This window comes from Crocodylus porosus, unplaced genomic scaffold (genome assembly GCF_001723895.1).
Source record: "Crocodylus porosus isolate Cpor-Errol unplaced genomic scaffold, CroPor_comp1, whole genome shotgun sequence".
Classification (NCBI taxonomy): Eukaryota; Metazoa; Chordata; order Crocodylia; family Crocodylidae; genus Crocodylus; species Crocodylus porosus.
The window spans coordinates 89,278,846-89,302,058 of record NW_017728906.1 but is presented as its reverse complement, the minus strand read 5'-3'; the positions used below and the strand labels follow the sequence as shown (position 1 = coordinate 89,302,058).

At 42.5% G+C, this 23,213-nt stretch overlaps 1 long non-coding RNA gene across 1 annotated transcript; it reads left to right on the top strand.

Moving 5' to 3' along the window:
- Window positions 1–993: 993 nt before the first annotated feature.
- LOC109306049 lies at window positions 994–22,547 on the top strand. The gene is made up of 2 exons (XR_002099827.1): window positions 994–1,070; window positions 20,978–22,547. It is a non-coding gene; the product is annotated as an uncharacterized LOC109306049 (long non-coding RNA).
- Window positions 22,548–23,213: the final 666 nt, after the last annotated feature.

Below are 23,213 nucleotides of genomic sequence, written 5' to 3'. Positions count from 1 at the left end.
CCTGTAGTCATTAGAATTAAATATTCCTCTCCTTCAGATACTTAAAATAAAATCTATCTTGAGCATCTCAGCATTCAATGCTTTGCTGAAAGTTATTTCCAAAACTGAGTTGATATTCACCCAAGTTAAGGTTTTTAGCTAGAGGTAAAAACAGTCTTCAAGGCTGTGAAATAGGAGCTGCATTGCTGAGAGCAGCTAACAGACAGCAGAATTTCAGAAGAAAGGATAGCTTTGTTAGGGGAATATTAAGACCATTAAGAAAGGAGAGAGGGAGCTTAGAAGGAATCAGGTAGCTTATAATGAGCCATGAAATCAATTGATGCCCTTATTGCTGTCTGAAGAGAAATGCTGCTGCTACTGCCAGTTTGTTTTAAACTTTGGGTGGACCGGGAATCAGTTGTAACTGTACCATTACACCTGCCCCTAGATCCCCTACCCCTTACTGCATCCACAGAATTCTGTTCTGCAAATCTTAAAATCAGAGGTGGTTCATTTTGTGAGTCTTTTCTATTTAGCCTGCTTGACCCATCTACCACCTACCCTCTGTTCAACACAATACAGGGAGTTCAGAATACTGGTACTAGCTTTAGCTTCTCTGCCACTGGATTCAGTGTAAAAGCATCATTTCAAACCACAATGAACAGAACATGATCTAGTTTTGAATTTAAAACCAGAAATAAGGAACAAATTTTAATCTGAACCTGGCTGAGTCAGTGAGATAGTATCCAACAGGTGTCGCTTGCTGGATGATTAACCAATAATACTGGTACTATCACAACATCAGAGGGAAATGCCACCTGCAAAACTATCTGGGATATTTTAAAAACCACTTATATGGAAAGTAGTTAGTTCTTTAATGGGATGATGCTGGAAGACCTTCTGGAAGTTCCATAAATGCTGGATCCTATCAACAGACAAGGTTCTTTGGGTGAATCTGATATCTCTTATTAGGCCAACTTAATCCTATCAACTGTATTTGTACTTTTCTAATTTAGCAGGATGCTAATCATCAATGAAGCTTCTTATGTGGAAAGACTGGTAAACTATTTCCTCATGTCAGTCACAATTAGGTAATAAGAGTGCCAAGGACTTGCTAATTAAACATTAAATTAAATGAACAGTTCATGCTCTTATATGGTGCTTGCCATTTTGTAAGCATTCCTCTAAGAAACTTTCTTTGCTATCTATTACATACCTATTTGCTATGTTAATACATTGCTATTTCTGCTTTTAATTAAATTATTCTTACATAATTAAATAAACTAAATTACTTTCCCATACATGTCCCTTTCTTGGATCACTTTGAGTGCACGTCTTTGAAGAGTAAGCAGGGCAGTAGTGAATCTTCCCAATAAGGCAATGTCAGTGTGCTGCTGAAGAATAGTACCAGGGCCCCATTGTCCATTTCTTTTTTTTTCAGTATATGTGATAGTCCCTGGAAAAGTCCAACAGTGATGACAACTGGCTGGCCTATTCAAGAAATATTGGGATTTACACTTCGCTAGCCAGTTAATTAATTGAAATGCACCACTGAGGTTCCACATACCTAGTTTTTCTTAGCTAAGACCTGTTTTTTCTTATTCATTCCCCCAACCAGTTGGGGTATATAATAAATGAGAAATGATCAAATGACCAGCCTAAATAGATTCAAGCAATGCTTTGAGTGTTATGAACATATTGAACAGCTGTGACAGAGATGGATAAATTTCAGGCTGTTGTATACTAAATCTATGCACTTAATGGCAGCAGTATAACTCACATAAATGGTAGTGTTCGAGTGATGTTGTAGCTGTGATGGTCCAAGAATTATGCAAGAGGCATGGATTTTTTTGGTTATCTTTTACTGGACCAACTGCATAGTCAGGATAGATAGTTAGATAAGTTCCTGAATGCAAAACATTCTTCATGGTAACTATGTGAGTGAAACAGCAATGCCTTTTCCAAAATGTGACATACCTGATCCAATGCACCAAATGTTCTCATGGCAACTATGTGGACGAAAGTAAACAGAAACTATGCACTAAAATAAACTCTCATAGGAAAAATATAAAGGACACAGACACACAAATGTCAATAGAAAGACATCTTTAACAGAGCTAGCACTATCCTTCTGACCTCACAATCCTCATGTTCAAAGATAATCTACCAAACAACCTTAAAAAGAAGAGTTTAGGAACACAAATTCATAGGCTGGCTGGACACTAAGAGCTAAGGACTGAACACTGATATTGATTTTTATGACATACTACCTGATTCCTTAAATTCTTTCTACACACTGCAGGTGCTAATGGCCTTCCTCCTTTTGGGTAGGTCTTGATCTCTCAATAATCAAGCTTCTTTTTTTCTGCCAATTGCTTGTCTGCTACCCCTGGGAATTTCTCCCCACTGTCCTCAACTATTGCTGTGCTTGTTTTCCTACTAAGACCTGAAGAGGAATGCTTTGCATTCTAACATTATCCCAGCTATGCAGGTGGTCCAATAAAAGAGATCACCCCAAAAATCCTCAGACATGAATGTGTCAGTTTTGGTCATCAGCTCCCTGGATTCCTGGGGTCTGTGGTTCCAGGGAAGTCCTGCCAAGCAGACTATCCCACCACAAGGGGCCATGGGGCTTCCAGATTTCTGAGGCTGCCTGCTGGAGGCATCTTCATGGTAGGGCTGCCTTTGAGCCATAGACCCTGGTAGCCTATACAATGATTTTCCAGCTGTCTGATAAGAAACCTGAAAGCCCTGAAAACCTTGGTTTGTGTTGGCGTTTTCAACGGCTTCTAGGTTTCCTTGTATAGACCTGAAAAACTTGACCCAGAGAGCAAAGGGAAAAGCAGGATCTCCCAGAACTGAGAGATACCATGACAGGGACCCTAGAAACCTCAAGGCAATTACAGGGCAGAGCTGGCTTGCAGCTGCAGACCCTGGTAGTCCTGCTAGGTCTGATGCCACAGACTGGAAGGCTGGCCTGCCTAGCAGAGTGCCTGAGAACCAAGGTGGTATCTCTCAGAATCCTGCCTGGCAGACAGGACCCTATTGTCACCTGCTTGCAATTCAACACAAGATTGCTGAACCCAAGACACTCCCATGAAACATGGCAGTGAAACATTCACAATAACCTATTTCATTACAAAGTTCCTACACAACTCTGTTAACAACTGGAGATGATAATTTTCTAATGCAGAGATATTGGTCCCACCATGGGGTAATGCTGTTATGATGGGGGAAATGGTTTAGATGATCACCAGAAACTGGAAGTCAGTGGTTGCCTTGGGACCAGTGATCATTACCTGATTGTTTTATAGGCAAGGAGTCCTACCAGTAATATGCCAATGCTTCAGAAGAGATAATGTCCTAAAGCAACAGAAAACTGAGCCAAAGAAAAAATTAGACAAAAATGTAATTCGTAATTCTTTAAGAATAGCATATTTGATGCCCCAAATCCCACAGTCAGGGAACTGATTAATACTGCTCTTTGCTGGTTAATAAAGGAAATGAAAGCAGCAATTTTGTATTACATATATTTTAATAAATGGAAAAGTTGAGGAATAAGACAGCAAATCAAGACAAACTGAATTTAAGTGTAGAAAAAAATAAGGGAAACTACAGGAACAAGGAAAAGTCTATGGATGACAGATCTATGCAGAATAAGAAGGATTTTTGAGCACTTTTTGAGCATTTTTACACAGGCTCAAAGGGTGTGATGGGGGTGGTCAGCACTTTAATAATAATGGATCTGAGAGCCACTAATTAGAGCACCACAGTGTCTGGTGTATCAGTGTCCCTGTGCTTCAAAATGGTAGTGGAGGTACTTGAACTAAAGTTCATTGAATGAGCTTGAATGAGCTCACTGAATGATAGTGGGGTACTTGAACTAAAGCTCATTGAATGAGCTTTAGTTCAAGCACCCCCACCACCATTTTGAAGGGCAGGGACACTGATACACGAGACATGGGAGGCTTCTGGAGTGCAGTAATTACTGTGCTCCAGCAGACTCAATTAATTGCTGTAATTACAGTGCGTTGGAACAGCTCCCACGCTCAGGTACAGGCAACCTTTAAGTCTATCAGTACTAAAAAGAAATGTTAACTATGGTATATGCCCATTATGAGTTTTAGCATCCCTTCCTATTAAAGATTTGAGAGACAGATGTGTTCAATGAATATTTCTGTTCTGTGGTAGATGATGTATTCTGATATTATTGTTTAACAAATCTTGGAACTCCAAGGAAAGTCCTGAAGACAGGAAAAGTGCTGATGTTCTGCTAGTGTACAAAAAGACCAGGCAGGATAGCCCTATCTGTTTAGCCTGGCATCAGTTCTTCAGAAATAGATGGAAAAGCTGAATTCTATCTACTGGAGAGGAGGCAGAGAATCCAGCTGGATCTAGACAGGTTACAGAGGTGGGCAGATGAGAATGGAATGGAATTCAATGCAGACAAGTACAAGGTGCTGCATCTAGGGAGAAGGAACCTGCAACACATATATAAGCTGAGGAACACCCTTCTCAACAACACAGTGGCTGAAAGGGATCTTGGAGTCACTGCTGACTCCAGAATGGACATGAGCCACCAATGTGAGGAAGCAGTAGTAAGGCTAACCGCACCTTGTCATGTATCTACAGATGCATCACAAGCAGGTCCAGGGAGGTGATCCTTACCCTCTATGCAGCACTGGTCAGGCCACAGCTGGAGTACTGCATCCAGTTCTGGGTGCCGCACTTCAAGAGGGATGTGGACAACCTTGAAAGGGTCCAGAGGAGGGCCACTCGCATGGTCAGGGGGCAGCAGGCCAGGCCCTACGAAGATAGACTAAAAGGCCTGAATCTATTCAGCCTCCATGAGAGAAGACTGAGAGGGGAATCTGGTGGCCATCTATAAACTCACCAGGGGAGACCAGCAAAAAATAGGTGAGGCTCTGTTCCACTGGGCACTACCTGGGACAACAAGGAATAACGGCCACAAATTGATTTAGAGCAGGTTCAGGCTTGATATCAGGAGGCATTACTTTATGGCTAAGGCTGTCAGGATCTGAAATGGTCTCCCAAGGGAGGTGGTGCTCTCCCTTACCTTTGAGGTCTTCAAGAGGCAGTTGGATAGATAGCTGGCTGAGGTATTATGATCCCAGCACTCATTCCTGCCCAGGGTAGGGGGTCGGACTTGATGTTCAGGTTCCTTCTGACCCTAGAAACTATGAAACTATCAACGAAGGCTTACAGCATGGAAATATAATCAATCCTGATCACCATGGTTTTATGACAAATAGATCTAATCAAACAAGTCTCATTTCATTTTTGATGAGATTACAAGCTTAGGTGACAAAAGGATTAACTGCATGTATGTAATATAATATGTTTAGACCCTGGTAAAGTGATTGACTTAGGATCACATGACATACTGATTAAAAATCAGCACTTTCAATATAAGACATGGAATGGATTAAGAACAGGCTAATAGACAGATTTCAGGAAGTACTTGTCAATTGGGGATCATCAGTGAAGCGCTGTGTTTTCAGTTCTGTAGGGAACAGTTTTAGGACTGGTATTATGCTGATTATTTAATCACAGATCTGGAAATAAATAACAAAACCACTGGTGATAAAAACTGTGTGTGACAAAGACTGGAAGAGGGGTAAATATTGAAAAGAAGATGGCAGCCTTTCAGAACAGCACACCAGGTTTATTCAAACCAACACTAGTAACTGGGAGGGAAAGGGATAAGCCCTTCTACCTTGTAGTCCAACAGTCCAGGTTGCTTGCTCAAGGAGGGAGAGACCTAGGCTCTAGCTCCTTAAGCCAGAGTGGGTTTGAACCCACATTTCCCAGGCAAGTAATATAACCATCAGGCCATGGGCTAGGAATGGTTGAGAATATCTCCTCAGCCCTGTCTGTTGAAGTTGACCCACCAGATGGCCAAGACCAGAAGACTGGTGAGGTGAGAAAGAAAACAAGCCAGCAGGAGCATGGATCTGTGACTCAGTATGCTGGGAACTGCCTTAGGTTCTGTGATGTGTGCTGGTTAGGGCACTGTGCCAGAAGTCAGATAGATGCAGGTTCAAACTCCCTCTGAGTGAGGAAGGAGCAATGGTGTAACTCGGAAGAGCAACTACCTTGAGTGCCTACTTGGGGAAAGGGAACTGAAAGTTATCACTGCCCTTGTGCTGCATCACTATACTGCTGCAAGGGATTAGAACCTGGGACTTCTACTTCTTGTGCAACTGCCATAACAAATCAGCCACTGACACTAGAATATGGGATCTGCCTTCATCGAACACCTGATAGGGTTGTATCCCTTCATGACTTACGCGTATACAATGGACATGTGTAAGTCATCACTTAACTGCTTGGCCATTGAGGCTACTGGGTATGCACCATAGCCTTGTAGGCTCTTATGCATCCACGCTGCAGGAGTAGTAGAGCTATAAACTGTGCAGAAGTGCCAAAAAGACCACTTACATGGATGGAAAACTGCCACTTAGGCACAGAAAGGATAACAGAATTGCACCCTAATGTGCCCTTTGAGCTTAGAAATCATTCTTTGTGTATCGAAACAGTCAGCTGGAAGAGACATCAGATGTCAGGATGACATGAAGGGAATACTAAGGATGAGAGTCTAAATAATAAAGAAATAGTAAGTTAACTTCATTATACTGCTCTCGGTTTGTCTCCTTTCTCCTGTACAAGATGCTTGTGGATCTGGAGTCGTAGCTCCAAACAGTGACAAGTTGCTTCTTTAAAAGGAATTACTTTCGTGGGACTTTCACTCATTAAGGGGAGATTATTTTAGGAGCAGGTTGTTTATAACTGGACTAGCCCTGGCAGGGGATGTGAAAACTATGGATAATTAAAACTTGATAAAGGGTCAGAGAGGTGTTCCTGGCTGCAACAGGCAATGGTAAGCAACTGATTAAACATAAGTGCTCCTCTAACCTATTCACTCCAGCACTATCAGAAATTGAATGCCTTAGTGCAGCTTCCACGTAACAATCCCATGTCACAACCCACCTGTTGTGTATGGACAATGACTGGAATGCCTCTATGCTTCTCTGAATTACTTTTGATGGAGTGTTTTTCTCTCACTTGAACCAGATATTAAAATTGCAAATGATTAAGTAGGCTCTTTTGGAAAAGGTGAACTTGTTTAACAGGAGTAATTTCTCTGAGTATTTTTACCTCTCATTTGCAAATGCCATTTAACACAGTGAATATTTCGTATTCATACAGCAGATTGCATGACAATTAGGGAACATTATGGCTCTGGAGTATTTAACTGCTAGTGTGATTTGCAGTTCTGTTTGTGAATTCTAAATTTCCCATTTATCTAACTGAGTTCCAAGTGTAAACATTCTGAAAAAAATAGGAATAAATAACCATGGGTAGCTGGGGAGAGACAGTAGAATATTCTGTATGCATATTTCTCCTCCTTTTGGATACTGACAATAGAGGGAAAAGTAAAGTGTTTGTAGAAAGTTATTGCTTCTGAAAACTCAACGTTTCCTTCCTTTATACAATGTCCTAAACAAAGCTTCAGATATAACTTATGTGGAACATATGACAGATAAAGGGAAGGCATTAAAGTGAGCTGCTAATCCTAAATTCAGTTGGAAACTGGGGTAGTTTGACTGAATCTGTTGTAACAACAGCAATCATAGAAGTCATGGGAACAGATCAACAAGATAACATCTTGCTAAGATGTTGCTAAAATCTTTTGCTAAGATGTTGCTGGAAATGTGTTTCCACAATATCTTCAGCAGTTCATAAATATGTCCACAGATTTTTCAAAGAGACATTGTGGAGATAATAATGATAACATTCAAAACATTTTCTTAGCTGTGTAGTTTAAGCTGAAAGAATGTTTAAAATATTACTTATTGCCTAGGCAGGCAATTAAACCAACTAAAATAGCTGGAAAAGTTCTTATTTGCAAGCTTTTGGGTGCAAACACCCTTTGTCAGGCTGAGAAAGCATCTGCAGTTGGTCTGTACTCTTCCTGGATGGAACAGTATAGAAGCCAGAAGCCAGTATGCAAGAATGCCAGTCAATGAAAATGCAAATTGAGGCAGTCAGTGGGTGAGAAACAGGTGTGGGAGGGAGTGGGGGGGAATGTAGACCTAGTGATAAGCAGGGATCCTGGTTTTCTCTGACAAAAAGCTGGCATTGGCACCCAGGGAGGATGATTGGAGACCCTCTGGGTTAAAATACATGGGGAATGTGGCACAGGAGACACAATGGTAGGAGTCTACTACAGACCTCTAAACCAGGAACAAGAGCTAGACCAGGAATTTCCCAGGGAACTGGCTGAGGCTGTATGCTTTCAGGCCAGGGTTGTCATGAGAGACTTCAGCTACCCAGACATCTCATGGGAAGAGCACTTGGGCAAATCCAAACAGTCACAAAGCTTCCTCACATGCCTGGACAAGCTCTACCTGACTCAAGAAGTCTATGGACTGACAAGAGGTAAAGCGCTTCTGGATCTGGTACTGGCTAAAGGGAATGATCTAATCAGCAACCTAAGAATTGAAGGAAAGCTGGGAGACAGTGATCATCAGATGATCACTCTTACCATCCATCGCAAAGCTGGCAAGTCAGTCAACAATGCAGAAGTTTTCAACTTTAGGAAGGCTAACTTTGATAAGCTCAGGAGGCTTGTTGTCAAGGTCCTAAGGGGCCACGACTCAACAGGGAGGAGAGTCCAAGAGGAGTGGTTAAAAATGCCCAGAGTAGGTGCTTGCACAACCTCTGGAGGGAGTCTATTCCAGGCCTTGGGGGGGTGGGGGGAGGCTCGGACACTAAAGAAGTTTGTCCTTATGTCCAGCCTAAAATGGTCTTGGAGGAGTTTGTGACTGTTGAATCTTCACATCCCTTGGGGTCCTCACATGCTCCCCGATCCTAATGAACACCCCTTGTGTACTTATACCCCTTGTGTTATCAATACACCTAATTGCTTAAATTACAAGAGAGACTTTGAAAAGGGGGATAAGACAGAATGGCATGTTTACTGATTACATGAGTTAGACATAGAGGTTCTGACATACCATTCATACAAACATACACAAATCATCATGCACATCAGCACACACAAACATACACACACAGAACAACCATTCCATGCAGACAGACAGATACCAGATATACTTACCAGCAATAGTTGCTCAGTGTTAACACAAGCTGGCCAACCCTGTGTTCACTAAGTAGCTGGGATGTTGAAGCTGATGATGGTGGTGAAAGACAGTAGCTGGAGTGAGGTGAAAAGCAGATGCATCTGTGCTCCGGAAGGGAAGACAAAAGATTTCACCCACTTAGCATTATTTGGGTTCTTTTTATATATGGTTTTCAGTCCTTGTTTCGCTTCTTGGGGTTTTTCCATGCTTAGTCTATGTTTTACCAGCTGCTTCGCATCCCTCTTCTTCTTAAATTGAGGTCACTTTAGGTGTAAAAATGAGTCTCAGCCTTGAAGTGCTCCTGTTGCCCACATGGCAGCATTTCCTCTTCTGTTATCTCCTTTGTGCCCTCGAGCTTCAAAGGGATTCTTTAGCCATTTGTTAGTTAGTTACTGGCTGGTAATTTACACATCTGGCATCTTGTTGCTTACATAAACAATTACATCCTCTCTCCTTCTTATCATGCAAAAACTCCCATTCACTCTTCACTCGCCCCTTGCCCATATCTCGCTCATGCCCAAGGCATACAAAGTTCATTCACTTGTGTCAAGTTGGAAACATTATATGATAGAGGCAAGCAGCTACTTTCTAGAAGACAGAAATCAAATCATTAAATTCATGCTAGATTCAACTAAACTATAAAAAAAGTGTAACCAAATGCTACATAGGCAGCTACCAGGTCTCCCCTGAGCCTGCACTTTTCCAGACTGAAGAGTCCCATGGCTCTCAGCATCTCTTCATAAGGCCTATTCTCTGGCCCTCTGATCATTCGCGTGGCTTTCCTCTGGACTCTCTCAATCTTCTTGAACTCCTTCTTGAATTATGGAGCCTGGAACTGGATGCAATACTCCAGCTGTGGCCTCACCAAGGCCAAGTACAGTGGGAGGATGACATCCTGAGATTTACTTGAGAAGCATCTATGGATGCAAGCCAGAGTATTGTTTGCTTTACCAATTGCGACATCACATTGGTGGCTCATGTTTATCTTGTGGTCAGTCATGACCCCCAAGTCTTTTTCAGCCATCGTGCTAGTGAACATAGCACTGCTGAGCCTATAAGCATGCTGTGGGTTTTTTTTCCCTGAGGTGGAGCACCTTACATTTGTCAGTATTCAATGCCATCAGGATTATATCCGCCCACTTTCTAAGCCTATCCAGGTCAGCCTGGGTCACCAGTCTATCCTCTTTAACCCAAAGTTTAGTGTGATTTAGATGTGTGAACTTGGCCAATCCACGTCTGACACCAGTGTCCACATCATTAATAAAGATGTTAAAGAGTACAGGTCCAAGGATAGAGCCTTGGGAGACACCACTGGTCATGGAGCACCATGATGATTCACTTCTGTTGATTACCACTGTCTGGGTCCAACCTCAGAGCCAATTCCCCAGCCATCAGACTGTGATGTAGCCGAAGCCACAGTTGGCCAATTTTCTATGAGGAGATCATGGGAAACCAGATCAAAGGCTTTTTTAAAGTCCAGATATATGATGTCAGTCTCTTCTCCCTTGTCCAGGTGATATGTCACTTGGTCATAGAGGGAGATGAGATTGGTCAGGCAAGACCTACCTACAACAAACCCATGTCCCTCAGCATGTTGCCATCAGCCAGCTTGTCAAGCATGGTTTATTTGATGATTTTTTCCAGAATCTTTTCAGGGATCAAGGTCAAGCTGAATGGCCTGTAGTTCCCTGGATCTACTTGCCTCCCTTTCTTGAAGATGGGCACCACATCAGCCTTTGTCCAATCTTCAGGTACTTCGCCTGAGCACCACAAGTTTTTTAATATCTTTGCCAGTGGCTGAGCTATGATGCCTGCCAGCTCCTTAAGTACTCTGGGGTGCAATCCGTCAGGACCAGCTGACTTGAAGGTGTCCAGCCTCTCAAGGTGTTCCTTTACAAGGTCCACACCAATGATGGGTATAAATTCATCCTCACCTTGGCCATCCCCCCTCATGCTAGGCAGGGTGGTCCCTTTGGGCTCATGAAAAGCTGACATAAAGTACCCATTAAGCAGGTTGGCTTTTTCCTGGGTGTCAGTTGCCCCATTTAGTTTAGCAGGGGTCCAATGTTACCCTTGCTTTTCTTCTGACTCCCCACATATCTGAAAAAGGACTTTTTATTGTCCTTGATACATGTAGCCAGTTGGAGTTCAATTGCAACCTTGGCTTTCCTGGTTCACTCCCTACAGGTACAGACCAGTGCAGAATACTCCTCCTTTGTGGTGATTCCTGTCTTCCATCCTTTAAAAGCCTCTCTTTTTAGGCAAAGGAGGTCCAAAAGTTCCCTGTAGAGTCAAAGGGGTTGTTGTGCCGTTTTGCTACCTTTCCTCCAAGATGGGATAGAGAATAGTCAGGGAGGCACTGAGGTCCTGGAAGGGAGGGGAGTTGGGTGTCCGAGAAGAGTGGTTGCTCCTCAAGGAGACAATCCTCCAAGCCCAAAGGGAGATAATCCCAGCATGCATAAAAGGGGAAAAGAGGGCACAAAAGCCCTCATGGCTCACCAAAAGAATCCAGGAATGTCTTCTAGCTAAAAGGGAGGCGTACACCCAATGGAAGGGAGGGGCCATCACCAGAGAGGATTATACCTTGATTGCTTGGGGCTGCAAGGGGGCAGTCAGGAAGGCCAAGGTGGAGATGGAACTGGAACTAGCTATCCAGATCAAGGACAATAAGAAGTCCTTTTTTAAATACATAGGGGGTAAAAAGAAAGTACCGGGTAATGTGGGGCCCCTGCAAGACATGCAAGGAAATCTGGTCATTACACCAGATGACAAAGATAACCTATTTAACAATTTCTTTGCTTCCATTTTCCTGAGCAGGGATCAAATTAACCCCCCACCAAGACCCCCTCAGGCTTCGGGGAGGTGCACCCCGACCAAGGGTCAGTGAGGATCTAGTCAGGAAACTTCTGGAGGGACTGGATGTATTTAAAACATCAGGTCCTGATGATCTCCACCCCGAGTGCTGAGGGAATTAGCAGAGGTCATTGCGGGACCCCTGGCATGGCTTTATGACCACTCGTGGTACTCTGGTGAGGTGCTGGAGGACTGGAAAAGGGCCAATGTGGTCCCCATTTTCAAAAAAGGGAGGAAGGAGGACCCAGGAAACTATAGGCCAGTTAGTCTTACCTCAATCCTGGGTAAGCTTTTTGAGGGAATTATCCTGGTACATGTCCACGAGGGGCCAGCGGGAGAGGTTATGCTTAGAGGCAACCAACATGGGTTCATTCAAGGCAGGTCCTGTCAGACCAATCTGGTGGCCTTCTATGAGCAGGTCACAAAATCCTTTGACGCAGGTGTCGCAGTGGATGTAGTCTTTCTGGACTTTAGGAAGGCTTTTGACACTGTCTCTCACCCCATTCTCATTAAGAAATTAGACCACTGTGGCATCAATGCCTACACAGTCAGATGGGTCACAAATTGGCTGGAGGGCTGCACCCAGAGAGTGGTGGTGGATGGGCCTTTTTTGACCTGGAGGGATGTGGGCAGTGGGGTCCCCCAGGGCTCGATCCTCAGGCCTGTACTGTTCAACATCTTCATCAGCAACTTGGATGAGGGGGTGAAAAGCACTTTGTTCAAAATGTGAATGACACTAAAATGTGTGGAGAAGTGGACACACTGGAGGAGAGGGACAGGCTGCAACTAGATCAAGACAGGCTACGGGGTGGGCGGGTAAGAACAGGATGGGATTCATTACTGACAAGTGCAAAGTACTGAAGGTGTGGAGAAAGAACCAGAAACATACCTACAGGCTGGGGAACTCCCTTCTAGTCAGCACAGAGGCAGAAAAGGATCTTGGTGTCATTATTGACTCCAAAATGAACATGTACCGACAATGTGAGGATGCAGTCAGGAAGGCTAACTGCACCTTGTCGTGCATCCACAGATGCATCACGAGCAGGTCCAAGGAGGTGATCCCCCCCACTCTATATGATACTGGTCAGGCTGCAGTTGGAGTACTGTGTCCAGCTCTGGGTGCTGCACTTCAGGAGGGATGTGGACAACATGGAGAGGGTCCAGAGGAGCGCCACTTGCATGATCAGAGTGCAGCAAGGCAGGTCCTATGAGCAGAGGCTATGGGACCTGAACCTGTTCAGCCTCCACAAGAGAAGGCTGAGGGGGGATCTGGTGTCTGTCTACAAACGGGCCAAGGGGGACCAGCAGGCTATGGGAGAGTCCCTGTTCCCCCGAGCACTACTGGGAGTAATGAGGAATAATGGCCATAAGTTGACCAAGAGTAGATTCAGGGTAGACATCAGGAGGCGCTACTTCACTGTCAAGGCAGCTAGGATCTGAAACCAACTTCCAAGGGAAGTGGTGCTCACTCCTACCCTGGGGGTCTTCAAAAGGAGGCTAGATAATCACTTAGCCGGGGTTGTTTGACCCCAGTACTTTTTCCTGCTTTGGCAGGGGGTTGGACTTGATGATCTGCTCAGGTCCCTTCCAACCCTAGAAACTATGAAACTACCTCTTTTGCCTCAGCTCACAGACTCCAGAGCTATGCCACATTTTGCATCCATCAGGTCAGTCTAGGTTATCCTTTCCTCAGTCCTCATTAGTCCAATATTTTTCTGGGTAGTATGGACCAGTGAGTAACAGTGTACAAAGCTTGTTGGGGCTTAGGTACTCATACTTCTTCCGCATCAAGATTCCAGGTATCCATTATTTGCACTATTATTAAATCCATTTGTAGCAGGACCTGGTCCTCAGGGGCAGCCATGACACCCCCCAGTGGCCATGTGACTCCTGCCCCCATTTCAGCTCCTCAGGGTAGAAGGGAGGGTACCTCACCTCCCTTGATGTACCTTATAGAATACGGAGAGGCTGCTCCCAGAAGCCCAAAGTGAGCCTAAGTTCCTCAGCCAGCTGGTCCTTCCCATGCCCAGCTGGGCTTGTCTTGATCCTTGGACACTAAATTGTGGCCCTCCTGGCCCTATTAGTATCTCAGGGCTCCTGTTACATTATGGACTGGATTTGTGGTCTCCATCCTGCCCTGTAGCCATATCCAGGCCTCACTGGTGTTATTTTCAATCCAGACACCAGCCTGGAGAGGCTCTGGCCTGGCTTCTCAGTCCCAGCCTCTTCTTGGTTACATGTTACTTTTTCCTCATGGGGCAGGCTTTAGCCCTCTTGCCTCTCACTTGCCCCGTCTCTTGCCCTCGCAGCCTTTAGCCCATCCCTATGTCCCCCATATGGAACAGGCTCTGGCCATTACATGTCATCCTGCCTGTGTCACCCCCCTGTGGGATCAAAACCCAGAGTGCCTCCCAGGCATCCCTGTGTGACATCCAATCCATCCCCACAGCCACTATCTTGTCCTTCAGTCTCAGGATTAATCACAACATAAATGCAAGCAAGCTGCTTCCTTGTTACGTCATTATAGAAAGAAAGAGTAAAGAAATGCACAAACCCTCTGTATGACAAGCATACAGGCTTACAATAGCCTTTTAATGTCTTGTTTAAAATATAGACAAGTCTCTCTTCCACTGAACACTTCACTGTTAGATACAGAAAAGTTACCCTGTTTGGAACGGACGCAGATGTGCCTGTATTTGTTTGGTACATTTTTCTTCTTATTCATAACAGTTAAAACAAATTCTGTCTAAAGTCAAAACAAAGACAGTTTGTACAGTCATTCAAATCAGAGTCAACACCCCGGGGCAATAACCCAAAAGTAGAAAAATTCATACAAAGCCCTCAAAACAAAAGCAGTCCTTCAGCCTCATTATTATTTGGCAGGAGGAGACAATTTATAATTTAGCTGAGACTTGCTAAAGGGAAACATTATCAGACCTTGTTTTCCCTCTCTTTTATCATGAAGAAATCCATTATACAAATATCCAGATCTAGAGTTGTGCCAGGGATAAAACACCCACCAAGATGCCCTCTCTGTTCCCACCACTATTAAAAAATATCTTCATCCCATGAGATGCCTAATTGTCCACAAAACGTAGGGTTAATATTGGCCAAATAAAGTTATTATCATGTCAGAGTTATCATCAACAGAGGAATGAATGGGAGAGACTGGTAAAAAGGCTTGCTCAGGAGATCAGCTATGCGGATGTTTACAGGTGTTGAAAATAAAAAACAAACACTTCAGGGGAAAAAGAAGTCAAAGAATAGAGAATGCAACAGTAAACAAGACATTTGATGGCAAGTTTTATCCTTGACCTGGAAACAGTTTATCTGAAGCCCTTGGCCTCTTAAGATCAAGATCTTTGAAGGATTGGGCAGTTCAGAAGACATGGATCCTTCTACCCCTAGTTCAAGTTATAGCATAGTCTGGTAGTTAAGGAAAGGTGGTAAAAGCATTTGGCAGGTGTCAGATGCTAATGTGAATTGTTAATCTCACCTGAACTCTCATCTGGCACCTGAAGGATCTGGCTAATATGACTTAATTTACCCATTTTGCAATCTAAATGTAGTAGATGTAATATGTAACCTCTTGCTTAGTCAACGATCCTAGGAATTTTCTTGGGTTTTCCATGTTAATTTATCAGGTTTTTAATATAAATTATGCTCTCATTCTGTTTCCAGAAGACCAGACATTATAAAACCAGTTTTACAACTTGACATGCCATGTCATTGGACATCAAACCACTACGCTTCTCATAATCCATAATCAGCAGTATATGAACTCAGAGATCATGGCAGTCATTTTGGCTGAAGTTCTCTCTTCTACAACTTCAGCAGTCACTCCATATTTACATCATCTTTATTTTTTTTTGGCCTAGCCCCGTGATATTTGCCTTTAACAGGGCTGATATAACAAAAGTAACTTTCTTCCAAAATAAACAAAGAAGTTTCCTAAATGTCAGTTAACTGTGACTGTGAATAGATCAGAAATATTAAGCGTAATCCCATTCTCCAATGCTGGCATCTTTAGAAGTCTCAACACAGAATTTGTCTATCCTTTCTCTCACTGTACTCTCTTATCAGACTGATTTGGGGACCATAGCAACACTGTGCTGTTTATGGTGTGGACACATTTTTTTTGGAAGCGGACTATGACATTTAAAGCATTAACTACTGAACAACCGTGAGTTAGCAGTAATGCTCAGTTATTACCGATCTAAATTGAGGATGAACTAATGACTTAAAGAAGTAATCTATGGACTGTGACCAGTTCTCTCCCACAGCTAACCAAACCCAATGATTGAAATATATGGTCATATGTGTGTTTGTGTGTCTATGATCCATGAACATGATCTTTGACATGAAAAGTCAAATGGTAGTTAAAATGAACTTAAATAAGATTTGGTTAGGTGTGAGAAAGGAGTGGTGTGAGAAAGGAGCAAATACACATGCAAAGTAAGGCCAGCCAAAATAATACTGACCACAAGTGCAAAGTAATTATTACACAGTAATGACTATCCAAGTATAAAAAGAATCAACTAGCTATAAAGTTAGTGCTTGAAAATGTGTAACAACTCTATGGTTGGCTGGTTTCTATCCAGCTTTAATTTTAATATGTAGTAGGGATCTAGGCATCTTCTGCTGTTTCTTGTCCTGCTCTTCTCCTTTTGGATAGCACCTTAATGTGAGACCTTTACCTCTTAGTAGTTTCATCACTGCCAAGAATAACTTCAAGCTAAACAAAACCAACTTTTCAATTATATTTCATAGCGAAATTGAGTTTAAGTTGCCTGACTAGGTCAGCTTCACTGCTAGTTCATGGAGATAGTGGAAAGACTTATTTAGGGATGAGTAATGACTGTCAGATGATTTATGGTGAAATGGAGCAAACCCACTAACCTAGGAGCCTTAATTTAACTAAAAAATTCAATTAATCTTTCTTCCTGCCCCAGTATTTCAGGGCTGATACTCTTTTTTTGCTGAGTTCTGCAAAGTGCAAGCTTGTCAGAGAACTAGGTCCAGCTCTGTGATGTGCAAGGAGCAGGAACATTTTGTGCCGGTCCCATCCTCAGCTTGAGTTAGAGTAACCCAGAGACCGCATATCAGCTGAATATCAGTATACTGGGGCTTATATCCACCTGCCCTTATGGTTGTCTACCACAGGCCTTCTGACTTGTGCCGTGGTCTGGTTCTTTATTTAGAGTCATATTCCAACTCCTTTTTGCCCTCCTGAGGAGCAGCAAACTATCCAGATTAGAATTGAGAATCTGGCTCATTATTTTTAATACCATCCCAAAGATAAGAAAGTACCCTCTTCACCTGTCAACAGCTTATAGGTTGGATGTTTTACCAAACATGAAAACAATTTCCCAACAGCATAGCATCTGCTACAGTACCCTATAAGGAGAGAACATGAGTTAGCTGGCAACTTTGTCATTGCTCTGAGCAAAGATGAGACATATGGTATCAGTTTGTGCCTTTAAGTTGTCTCGAGCTCTAACTTGTTTCTGATTTTGAGCAGCCTGTCTTTCAGATATTTCTTGCCTATTGCTAACAACTGTTCAGTGAGGTCATACTTCTTGAGTGCTATTATCAGTCATCCCCAGTGCCTGATTTGGTTTCCATGTATGAAGTTTTTGATAGCCCAACTGAATGCAATTCTGCTGCAAGTATTGAAGGGAACAGGCTGCAGCCCAAATATTCTGCTACCAATTGTCAGTCAACAATAGCAAAAACATGTACTGTTGGGATTTAGAATGATTTGATTTCAAAATGACCACATAGTACCACTACTTTCCCTTTTCTAATAGACGGTTCTGTTCTTTATCTGTGTATTTTTAAATGACACACAGAAGTGGAAATCAGAAGAACAGTCTAAGAGCTCAGAAAGAGATTTCTGAAGAGTTTTGCCATGTGCCAATGAAGACCTGTTTAAAAAAATAGACTGGAAAATAAAAAGAGCCAACATTGGAATCCCTAGGTAAATTGGATGATATTAAAAATAATTTTCCTTGCTATGATCTCTTATTGTGATCCTTAATATCTTAGTCCTATACCAAGATTAACAATTAAAATATTCAGCTCCTACATGGGATCAGCACTATCAGATTATTTACTGTGGAAAAATGTTGTTCAGACATTATGTTACAATTGTTATTAAGAACTTAATGCTATGATTGAGTCTATTAGACTCCTCAATGGCTCACCATCTACCTGTGTTCTAATAGCATGTTACCCTACTTTCTGATTTAAAGTTGCTGAAGTAATGACAGCTTAGGTATTAGCTTTTCCAAAGTGGTAAGTTACCAATACAACTGGCTCGCAAGTCTAGCCCCCCCAGAAATGAAGCTTTCTGGATAGATATAATGCTAAAATGCTAGCAGACTGAAGCTTTTAAGTTATTCATATTAAGAAGAGCATTATCAGAAAATTTCATAGACATTCAGGCTGGGAGGGACCTCAGAAGATCTTTGAGTCCAGCTCCCTGCCCCAAGGGGCAGGAAGTCAGCAGGGGTCATAGGATCCCAGCAAGAAAAACATCTAAATGTCTCTTGAAGGTGTTTAATGTAGGTGCTTGAACCACCTCTGGCAGCAGTCTATTCCAAACCTTGGGGGCTTGGACAGTGAAGAAGTTTTTCCTTATGTCCAGCCTGAAACGGTCATGGAGGAGTTTGTGACCATTCGATCTTGTTGTCCCTTGGGGCGCTCTGGAGAACAAGACATCCCCCCAGATCCTGGAGAGCACCCCTGATAAACTTATAGGCAGCCACCAGATCACCCCTGAGCCTGCGCTTTTCCAAGCTAAAGAGCCCCATGGCTCTCATCCTGTCGTCGTAAGGTCTGTTTTCCTGACCTCTGATCATGTGCGTGGCTCTTCTCTGGACTCTCTCAAGCTTCTCCACATCCTTTTTGAATTGCGGAGCCCAAAACTGGAAGCAGTACTTCAGCTGCAGCCTCACCGAGGCCAAGTATGACTAGAGAATGACGTCCTGGGATTTGCTTGATAACCCACAATGTACCAGATACCCTCCAGTTGTATATACCCTAAAAATATAGACATTGGAAGATGATGGGTATAATGTTTGCCTCTGTTTCACTCGCACATGAAGAACAAGTGCTAGACAAGGTGACACTTGTGGAAAACCAGACATGCAAGCAGAGTGCCTCCCACAAAGTACATCACTCTCTAGGAAGGAACTGTTCAGAAGGGGCTGTGTAAGCAAAACTAAAAAGAGAATTATAATTAAAGTAAATATAACAGCCTTGAGATATACCTAGAACCAGAAAGCAAGATCTGAACAGTTTGTCTAAGCAGAGTGAAATACTAGAAGGTAGATTTTTAAAATTTGTTCAATTTAAACACTTAATAGGGTATTATTAATAACACCCGGTATAAGGATATATACATTTTTACATTGCTAATCCAACCCCAAGTTAAAATATTCCAAATGCTCATTCATTTCTAATGTAGGTCTTGTACTAGATCTTCAGAATGGCTGTATTTTCTGTTAGTGCTAGCTCAAAAACTCTGATGTCTTTCAGCTCAGGATTATTAGCTGGAAGAAATGTACATTACTATTGCAGCATGACGTTATAGCTCAGAGTGCCTTTATAGTGGATAGGTCCAGTTTTGCTAGAACCAATGGAAGGTGATAGGAAATTTAAGATGTTCCTGAGGTAAGAAGCTACCACCTGAAAAACTTCCACGGAGTCCATTAGCCTCAACATCCAAACCAAGCTGATTTTTGTTTTAAAATAATTTGAACAAAATGTGCTTCAGTTTTGATTGTTTCTTCTTTTTTTACATCTATTAGGTGAATTAGGTGGCTTGGAAATATCAAGAGAAGGGATACTGCCAAATAGGAATCTCTTGAAGTTTCCATTTCAGACTTACTGGAATTATTATGGTAATACATTTGGGAAAATAATTGATGAATATGAAAACGAAATGGGAGGAAAGAATGAACAAAACACAGATGCTGTAGGGAAAACAAATGCTATCCTTTATTTAAGGCAGCATTAAAGTGCATTCTGAAATGTTATTCAGAGGAGGACTCCATTGCATCCTATCTGGAATGACAAGGTTTTAAGGATATGTCCCTGTCCTTCATTGGACATCAGGGGATATAACTCTCTTCTCTTATTTGAATACATTTAACTGTTTGTTATTTCCTCTTTCTGGGAATTCTTCAAATTTGGATTTTCCAAGAACTCGTTTGTCAAAAAGACAGCTTAAATCCAAGTTAATGCCTTCCTTGTTTGCAGTCTGAATTTCAGTCAACAAGAGACCAGTCCAAGAGTCTGCTTTTGAGACTAGATATGTTCTTCTCCTGACCTTCTTTGGACATACTCTCTGTGCTTGTGTTCTACATTACTGATAGTATGCAAGACTGAATACATAAATCAGCCTCTTTTTGGTAAAAATAACACACGGGTTAACCAATGTACTTAGAAGCACAAAATCTAAGATACTCAGCCATGACGCCAATTAAGTTAGGTTTCAGAAAGGAAAATTAGATTTCACAAAAGCAATTTGGTGTAAAGGCTCTCAGTTTCACCTACATGACAACACTGTCTAATTCAGTGGAAGAATGTTTCTGGAAATCTTTGTCATACTCACAGATGGTTCTTACAGACAGCTTCACTTGATGTCCCTGGTAACTGCTGACTGCTGTCCTTGGTGACTGGTGACAGTACCCAGGTTGATAAAAATCCAGCAGTAGTATAAAATTTCAGCTATGCAAGAAGAATACGACAAATAGTATCTAGAATTAAGAATAAGTAATGCTTGTGATGGCATGCATCTCCACTGAAATTAAGAGTTATTTCATTCCTCACATTGCAAAGCAGTATAATACACATACAAAATAAAAGCAATTGTTAACCCTCTGCTGTTACACAAAAAGTGTCTGTCTTATAAACTAAATTTGTTAACCTGAACTAGCATATTTAACTAATTATTCATTATACATACACAGGATTGTGGACAATTATGGAGAACCCAGAATGAATTGCCTAGATCTACATGGCTTCTTACGGACTATTAGATTCACTTGAAGAAGACTGTCAGAAGCAATTCCTCACCTTTAAGCAACATTTACAAGCATTAGAGAGAATTCTTCAGCATCTCCTCTCTTGTGATGGGACTGCACAAGGTGGATATGATCAGCAGTAGTAGCCATTCAAGTATTCCTAGGATTAGGCAAAATATCAGATGTAAGCCTGGTAAGAACACTGCATCCCACTGTCTTAAAGTGTACAGGAATCACACACCATTTCTTGGAGATACATTGCCCATGTCAAGCAATCGTTTTATTCTCTGGTGTTCTTTTCTGATGCATAAAGACAGTTTCAGAAGATCCTTAAACAAATCATGCTTTGGCTTTTGTTTCTCATTAGTGACATTAGCTCTTGACTGTTGGTTTTCTGGGAATCTTTAAAAACCTGAGAACTGGCATGAGAAAGTAGCACCCAGATACCATGGCAATGGTCAAAACAACAGAACTGCTGAACTGCAACTCTCCCCAACCTTAGTTAGATGGGACATGGAAAAAGACTGGAATCCCCTGTTGTCACAGTTCCTGGACTACTAATGTAGACAACTAATTGCCTTCACTAGGATGAATCTTATTTGTGTATTTCCACATACCCCACTAGTGCAATAGACACTGTTGTATTCAAATTTTCTGGCTTTCAGGTGTTTAAAAACACATGAAACATTCAATTGAGATACAAGGAGCATCAGAGAGCTTCCTATATGTAGCAGGATTTCAGTTTCACAGAAAATATTCCCAAGGTATAACGGCATTCTTGTTTCTAAGCTATGATTCCTCTTTGAAACCAGTTTTGTAATTGCTTCACAGCCTAAAGCAACAGTCCTTGATCCTTGCAACTCCTGAAGAATAATCATCCCTTTTTTTCTGATTTTCATTGCTGTAGGATACATAAAAATGTGCAGAAATTATCAATGAAAATTAGACTCCTCTTCTGAGAATTCTTGTCTTAAACTGTTGCAGAGATTGGATGTTAGGAAGCTGTTAGAAAAATGTTAGGAAGATTTTTTTCACTATGTGAGTGGTTAAGCATTGGAATAAGTTACCAAGAGAGGTGGTGGAAACTCCATCCCAGGAAGTTTGTAAGAACAGATTAAACACTTGCCTGGGATAGTCAAGACAAGGATGATAGCTAGCCTTGATCAGTGGGTTAGATTAGATGACCTACTGAGGTCTCTTCCAGTCCTTCTTTTCTATGATTCTATTATTTGAAGGAAAAATTACATTTTACTTACTTTTAAATGACAACTTGTATTACTGTAGGGCTTAAGCCCCTTCCATTTGGGGGGGTACATGCTGTACAAACAGAAAAAAAACATGGTCCCTGTTCAGAAGAGCTCACCATCTAACTACAAGGTTCTATAGAAAGTGTCCAGTCCTGGGTTCTGTTATTGGTAATCAGCTTCAAATTTGATTTTCATCCACTTTTTGGAAAGTCTCTGCTGTTTTTCTTTATCTAACATTATAAATAAAACAAATGTATGTTAAACCAAAATGCCTGGACCAGTGGTGGCTGGTCAATAGCGAGCACTGGGCGCAGCCCCACCAGTTTCAAAACAACATGATTAATCATGTCATGATTTTGCAGATTGGCCCAGTCCACTATGCATATGTGCAGAAAGGCACCTTTGGGTGATCTCCTTACCACCCTAATGGTGCATGTGCAGTGAAAACACTTAACTAGTTTGAATAATTGAAATAGCTACTTGTTTGAGCAGGCAACGGGGCAACTGTGAACTGCTCTGCTTGCTCCGTGCCTCTCTGCTGCCTTTGAAAATGGCATGGTGCGGCCCGTTCAGTGGTGGGACTCACATGGCACCGTGCTGCACCACTTTCAAAGAAGAGGCATGGAGCAGGCAGAACACAGCTGCAGCCCGCCCATGCCCCATGCAAAGATCAGGAGGCCACGGGTCCCCCTTGGCTGACTGACGCCACACCCCTGGAGGAGCTGCTGGGCTCTTCCTGGGGATGTTGCGGGGCGGGTGCAGGGGTCCTGTGTATCTTCTGGCCTGGTGGTGCAGCCAAGGCTGGCCCCATTTTGGGCCCCCCGCCCCAGGTGGTGTGGGGTGATGAATTTACAGGAGCCAGCAGTGCCGGGCAATGACTCAGGGCACAGGGGATGGGATGGGATGGGATGAGTGCAGCAGGCCCTGGCTTTGAT